Source organism: Olea europaea, chromosome 10 (assembly GCF_002742605.1).
Source record: "Olea europaea var. sylvestris chromosome 10, O_europaea_v1, whole genome shotgun sequence".
Classification (NCBI taxonomy): Eukaryota; Viridiplantae; Streptophyta; class Magnoliopsida; order Lamiales; family Oleaceae; genus Olea; species Olea europaea.
Window position 1 is genome coordinate 15,490,027 of NC_036246.1, and position 7,659 is coordinate 15,497,685.

General features: G+C 35.3%; 1 long non-coding RNA gene across 1 annotated transcript; it reads right to left on the reverse strand.

The window, feature by feature from the left end:
• Nucleotides 1-1,230: 1,230 nt before the first annotated feature.
• Nucleotides 1,231-4,711, reverse strand: LOC111401362. The gene is made up of 2 exons (XR_002703999.1): nucleotides 3,870-4,711; nucleotides 1,231-3,759 (listed from the first exon to the last, which is right to left on the reverse strand). It is a non-coding gene; the product is annotated as an uncharacterized LOC111401362 (long non-coding RNA).
• Nucleotides 4,712-7,659: the final 2,948 nt, after the last annotated feature.

Here is a 7,659-nt window from a genome sequence, read left to right on the forward strand (position 1 = left end):
GCCTTTTTTCTCTTTTTTTTTTTCTTTCAAGTAAGGCTCGAGCCCGAGCCGACGAGCCACACGGGCAAACCTTAAAATGGGGATTGACCCGAGCCTCAAGCCAAATCAGCTTGGACTTTTTCCGGACCGAGTCACGAGCTATCCAAGTCGACGAGTCCAATTGACATCCCTAACGCTACATAAAAACAAACAGAGTTAAGTCCAAGTAAATAGATTATAGGAGTAGGCATCATAGACAAAACATTAACATTTATTGTACTTCAATGTTTGACTGATAAAAATGATTTAAAAAATTGATATCAATAAATTTTACAAATGAGGTTTCTTTAGATGTCTCCAAGCTACAATTAGAGATCAACTAATCTACAAACTAAGGTATTTCTACGAAGAGGCACTCTATGCTATCAATGATTTTACTAACCTAAAAATATATCAAGAAATCGAATGGAGATTTCCATTTTCTATTTAACACATTGTCTTATCATAAAACTTAATTAATTAGAATTTCATTTTTATTCATATTTTCTATTTATAATAACAATTAAATGGCTTCTAATTACTTGGCTGACGAAATAGATTCAGATAGCATTCTTTTCTTTATAATTTGATTCAAGTACAAGATACATCCAAATCATTTAATTTATTGCATTTTAACGTGTTTAATGAAAATAAAATGGCAATGGACATAATATTAGATAATACCCAGAAAATAAAACGAAGATATACAATGTTAAATTCCTCCCTATTAGGAAAATAATTAACTAAAGCAAATGTAGAATTAATTAGTTATAGCTTTAACTATAAAGAAAGAAAGTAGATTGAGATAGAGCATTGAAACATTGAAAGAGTGATCGGCGACTGTGTGTCTATTTAGTCTGTTTCAGTACACTGCTAAAGTTATTACTCTTTCTTTTAACTCTTTGTCTACATTGTTTTTTCCGCCTTTCAATTTTCTTCCTTGAGTGAATACTCCTACCAATATGTGATCTTTGAAAAATGATAAAACGTTCTGGATAAAAAAAAATTGGACGAGCGATAAAACAATCTAGAACAATTTGAAGGTGAATTCCTGATTTGAACATTTTTTCCCAATCCTAATTTAGTATTTGGCCTTGAAATTTAATTTGGTGAATATACATGTTGATTTTAAACTTTGCTTTATAATAAAATTATGCAAGCATAAATTATGAGATGATGGTCAATTCACTTTGTTACACGTAGGCCCCACAATACAAACTCTACCAAATTATAGGAACTGAAAGTACTAATTTTAGAAAATTACTCACGATTTTAAAAGAATGCACATGGAAATTAAAGTTTTAACACACACACACACACAGAGAGGGGATTAATCTAATAAACACGATGCTAATTTTTTGTTAAGGACCGATGATGACATGAAATTCTAGTAGTTAGACCGAGTCTAATTACCTGATTCTAGATTTTTAATCTGCATGGCATGGATTGAAGCAACACGTATAGTTTATTTATACCTCAATCATGCATTAACTTGATTTAATGTATTTGACATATCAAATGCACAATTAATAATTTAATTAATATATTTGAAACATAAAATGCAAAATATCATGCTAAGGTGGTATAATTAAGGAAAAATAGATCATCTCAAATGTACTTTTAATTTATTGACCTTGATTTTCACACCAAACCTTAAAAACATAGATAAAATAAATGAAAGAACAAAAAATACCGGAGATAATGCTAATTATTTAACTAGATTTTTAATTTCATTTTTCCTATCGTTCACACACGATTAAGAAATTTATAACCAATAAATTATTGGTTTTCATTAAGCAAGCACATGCTATAGAATATTATGACTTCATACACAAAGAGCAAGTCATTCTAGGAATAATAAATCTCTGCTTATAAAATCCACCAAATGTCACCATTACCTCCCCACCTCGATTTCCACCATTCTTTGGCTTTTTTCATTTGTTTGGTGGAGACTTTCCTAGGGAATCACCCCGAACAAAACACTTCGTTTAAGGATTCAAAAAATCCAAACAAGCAACAATAAGGAACACCATCGCCTTCACAGTGCTACTCTGGTGGATGGCGTCATACATCAGCATCCTCCTCACCACCCATTCTGCAACACAAAGATATCATGAAAGACATCACAGATGGTGTGAAATACGGTTACTCCAAATTCTACAACCTTACCTACCAGTTAGCCCTTGACATTAGAAAGCTAGGGCAAGAATCACGGGTTTGTGTCTGTTATCAATTTGTAATTCCTATTTCAAATTTAAGCACGAGATTGTGACTTAATTGTTCACTAATGAAGCTTTCCAATTCGAATACAGAAACATGGAATCAGTGCCAAAAAGCAAATCTTCATCCTCGAGGTCCAGAGGAATGTGGCAGGTCGCGGCGCAATTATCGACAACGTAATTCCAGTGGATAACACTCCCGACCCCTCCAAAGTCTTTCGGCTAAATGTCCAACTCAAGTGGGAGGTGGCACGTGATCTCCTCCACAAAGGCAACAACATCGATAGACCATGCGGGGTGAAACCCGGGATGTCATTCGCAAACTCGGTGAAGACTCGATTGGGAGTCATTAGTCTTGTGCCATGTGCTAAAGGTGGCTCATCAATCGAAGAGTGGGAAAAAGGTGATAAACATTATGAGAACATGATTAAGAGGGTTAAAGTCATAGTGAAAGTTGGTGGTGTTGGTGGTAAAATAAAGGCACTTCTATGGCATCAAGAAGAGAGTGATACGTCTTATTTGAACGACAAGGAAAACTATAACGGACGTCTTGAAAAGCTTGTCCAAAATGTACGAACCGATCTTAATATGCCTTCTCTTCCGATTCTTCAAGTTATTATTGAATCAGCAGATGGTCCATCCAAAGATGAGGTTATAAAATAACAAAAGGCATTTAAAGTGCCTAATGTTGTAAAGGTGGATTCAAACGGATTGGGGCTCAACGAAGATAATATTCACTTGAACACGGAGACCCAGGTTCAACCGGCCAAATGGTTGGGTGATCATATTTAAACAATTTTGCGCAAAGTATTTTCACTTTTCTCCTTTTAACTCTACGTTAAAATTTATCTAGTTGAACCTGGACCTCCGTGTTCAAATGAATATTATCTTCGTTGAACCCCAATCCGTCTAAATCCACCATTACGACATTAGTCAGCTTAACGCCTTTTGTTGTTTTAAAACCTCATCTTTCAATGGACCATTTATTGATTCAATAATAACCTGAAGAATTGGAAGAAAATGCATATTAAGATCGGTTCGTACATTTTGGACAAGCTTTTCAAGACGTCTTTTATAGTTTTCCATGTCATTCAAATTGAATGTATCATTCTCTCCTTGATACCACAGAAGTGTCTTTATATCACCACCAACACCACCATCTTTCACTATGTCTTTAGCCCTCTTAATCATGTTCTCATAATGTTTATCACCTATTTCCCACTCTTTGATTGATGAGCCACCTCTAGCACATGGCACAAGACCGATGACTCCTAATCGAGACTTCACTAAGTTTGCAAACGATATCCCAGTTCCCACCCCGCATGGTTTATTGATGTCGATGTCTCTGTGGAGGGGATCATGTGTCACCTCCCACTTGAGTTGGACATTTAATTGAAATGACTTAAGAGAGGTTGAGACTGTTATCCACTGGAACCACTCCGTCGGTAATTGCGTCGTGGCTTGCCATGTTGCTCTAGCCTCCGAGGATGAAAATTTGCTTTTTGGCACTGATTACATCTTTCTGTATTCGAATTGGAAAGCTTCATTAGTGAACAATTAAGTCACAATCTCGCGCTTAAATTTGAAATAGGAATTACAAATTGATAACAGACACAAACCAGTGATTCTTACCCTAGCTTTCTAATGTCATGGACTAATTGGTCGGTAAGGTTGTAAAATTTGGAATAACTGTATTTCACACCATTTGCGATGTCTTTCACGATATCTCCATGTGCTGCAGAGTGAGTGGTGAGGAGAAGGATGCTGATGCATGACGCCAACCACCAGAGTAGCAGTGTGGAGGCGATGGTGTTCCTCACTGTTGCTTGTTTGAATTTTCTAAATCCTTAATCGAAGGGTTTTGTTCGGGGTGATTCCCTAGGGAAGCCTCTATCAAACAGACAAAAAAAGCCAAAAAATGGTGGAAATCGAGGAGGTGTGGAAGTAATGGTGACATTCGGTGATTTTATAGGCGGAGATTTATTATTTCTAGAATGACTTACTCTTCATGTACGAAGTCATAATATTCTATAACATGTGCTTTCTTAATTAAAAACAATAATTTATTGGTTATAAATTTTTAATCATGTGAACGATAAGAAAAGTGAAAATGAAAAATCTAGTTAAATAATTAACATTATCCCTGTCATTTCTTGTTCTTTCATTTATTTTCTCTATGTTTTAAGGTTTGGTGTGAAAATTAAGGTCAATATATTAAAAGTGCATTTGAGATTATCTATTTTTCCTTAATTGGATCACCTTAGCATGATATTTTGCATTTTATGTTTCAAATACATTCATTAAAATTATTGATTGTGCATTTGATATGTCAAATACATTAAATCAAGTTAATGCATGATTGAGATATAAATGAACTACGCGTGTTACTTCAATCCATGCCATGCAGATTAAAAATTCAAAATCAATTAGTTAGAGTTGGTCTAAATACTAGAATTTCAGTGCTTATTAGATTATTCTCTCTCTCTCTCTCTCTCTCTCTCTCTCTCTATATATATATATATGTGTGTGTGTGTGTTATAAAACTTTGATTTTCATGTGCTCACATGCAATTTTTTAAAAATCGTGAGTAATTTTCTAAAATTAGTACTTTCCGCTCCTATAATTTGGTAGAGTTTATATTGTGGGACCTAGTGTAGCAAAGTGAACTGACCATCATCTCAGAATTTATGCTTGCATAATTCTATCGTAAAGCAAAGTTTAAAAACATGTGATATGACCCGTCCCGAATCAGCCTAGTGGACCCGAAACGTGACGTGCACTAATAATAATACTGACTAGATGTCAAATCTATCACCAAGGCTGACTATGAGTTGGTACAAAAATGCGCCAAAATCAAATACTTGTACAAAATACTAGTTTTTGTCCGTGTAATCACAGGCTCGGATATTTTGAGCCAATGTTAATGTGTTCAATATTAGGATTGACGAGTGATATCTACGTTGATTAAGCAAAGGTTGATGGACAAATGTAGATGTGTTAGGGTTTCGTATTGTATTTTAGACAACAAATATATGACACTTAACTTTTCAAAAAGATTGCATATGAAATCCAGAAACCAATGTGGCAAAGAAAGATTTTTTAGCAGCGTTCCATTAATAATAGTGTGTAATAGTAATTATAAGATCCAAATACATTTAAGAACTATAAAAGCAGTTAATGGGTAGACCTTAAAGCGAAGAGGGAGGGATAAAAGGATAAAGTGACAAACCTACTTAGTAGTAAAGAAACTCAAAAAAATGCAAGAGTTGAAGCCGAGGTCATCAACCCCCTTACACAGTCGTAACCAAGTCCATGCACAGTATAAGCACTATCTCAAAAGCTTCTAGATAGATTCAAATTATTTTCATTTTCCAGTGATCAGTGATCAGCTGCCATTTCTGCAAGTGAACAAAAAGTGAAATCAACTAAGTAAACTGTACAATATGAAAATTAAAAATAGAGGCTACACACTAAGATCTAATGATAAACGGTAAGAAAAAAAAGATTAAGAGCCTTCATTAGATAATCAATAGAAGAAGGAAACGGTAAGTCATAAGTGCCATATATGCACATGGACGATATGGATTTCCAAGTTGGATCAAGATAACTTATATAATGACTTCAGTACAAGGATGTTGAGTAAACAAACATCTATGAAGCAAGCATATAAAGTTAAAATACATAATTACATCAAAGTTTCTAGCACATTAAACCTACTAATTCTTATAGCATGATCAACCACAGTCATCCATTTCCATCCCAACCATCGTCAATAATATTTACAAGAATATTCAAGCGCAGATTCATCTACTAATAACTACCAGAGAAACATGAACCCAATTTGATAACTAAAAATAGAAACCCATTCTGATAAATGTCGTATCTGAGTTATTAATGGGTTGTAGTCAGATAAATAAAAAGCATGGAAATAAGAAAATAAAGACTCACCCATTTGGCATATTGTGCTTCATCTCTTTCATGGTAAAGAGACCTGCTGTAGACGAGACCTTAGGTGACAAACTTCGACATCGAGGAGAAGATCGCGAGGATTGCGACTCTTGATTCAATTAACAGCGTTATTCAAACACTGAGTTAAAAATAACGGTTGAGATTGTTCTTTATTCTTTGCCAAAAACCAAAAACCTAGCAACCTAATATATATTACCTTCTACTATAGCTTGGGCTTCAGCAATATCTAGGGAGAGTATGACCCTTATGCCTTTCAGAACCTCAACAGTTCCTGCACTCACGGGCAAAATGGTCATGCTCACCACACTCATAGCATTTTGAGTCAGAACCAGAATGACCATGCCCTCCACCATAGCCACCACCACCATTTTCACCCCTAGAATTTCGAGAAAGCTCTACTCTCCGGCCATTATTACCTGTTCCAATAAGGATATGACTTCTGGCATATTACATAAGAAATTTAACATCACAATGTTAATTGAAGAAAATTCAACTTAACAAGATAACATATAAAAAAATTCAGCACTTTTAACACTTTCATTACAAAAAAATGAAAAATAAACAAATGAAGAATACATTCTTCCATGTGTATGCAAATCAAAATTACTTGCCTGCTCAAGGCGACCTCGCCGGCGGCAGCAGCAGAGTTGAGGACTGGAAGCACAAAAAGTTCATAATTAATTATAGTAGAGTGGAGGAAAATGGACAAAACTATGCATTGTAGGTAACATGTGCAGATTGTCAACTACTACCTTTCTCTCCCTTACCCTCTAGGGCCTCTACTCCAAATGCAGAAGTTGTAAATTCTTCATCCAGTTATGTCAAATAAAAGTGGCTTTGATCTATTTTAAGTGACAAAAGCTATTGCAAACAGACATAAATACGTTTCAAGCATTATGCTTGAGTTCACGAAATTCCATCTCAAAATTGAAATTTGTTAAAAAAAAAAAAAAAAAAAAAAAAAAAAAAAAAAAAAAGGGGGGGAAAAACAAATTTATTTGTTGAAAAAAAAAAAAAGGTGTAAACCAGTTTAAACACACCTCAGATGAGCTTTTGAGAGCTCCCAATAACAGAAGTCGCAATGCTTGGCCAATTACGCCACATCCTTAGCCTTCCACATCGATGAAGCCACTAACAACTATAAGTCAGCGGCCCTGGTTGAGTCGACATGAGCCCAAATTTTATGCTCCCAAGACCCAAATCGGACCACCTACCGGATCGGCTGTCAATGTGGAATGTAGGCTTGTGGAATTAGATCGGCTAGGAAGGCCACGATAAGAAGGTTTTGAGGAAGTGGGGAACAAGAAGTGGAGTTAATAATTCGAATTGGAATGGGCGAGTTTGGATGAAAAACTCAGCGAATTTCTCCACATGGCCGAGTGAGAAAGAGCGAGTTTGCCCTATAGGAAGTTATGAAGTTTTGATAGAGTTTTCGATTACTGGGCCGATTAAT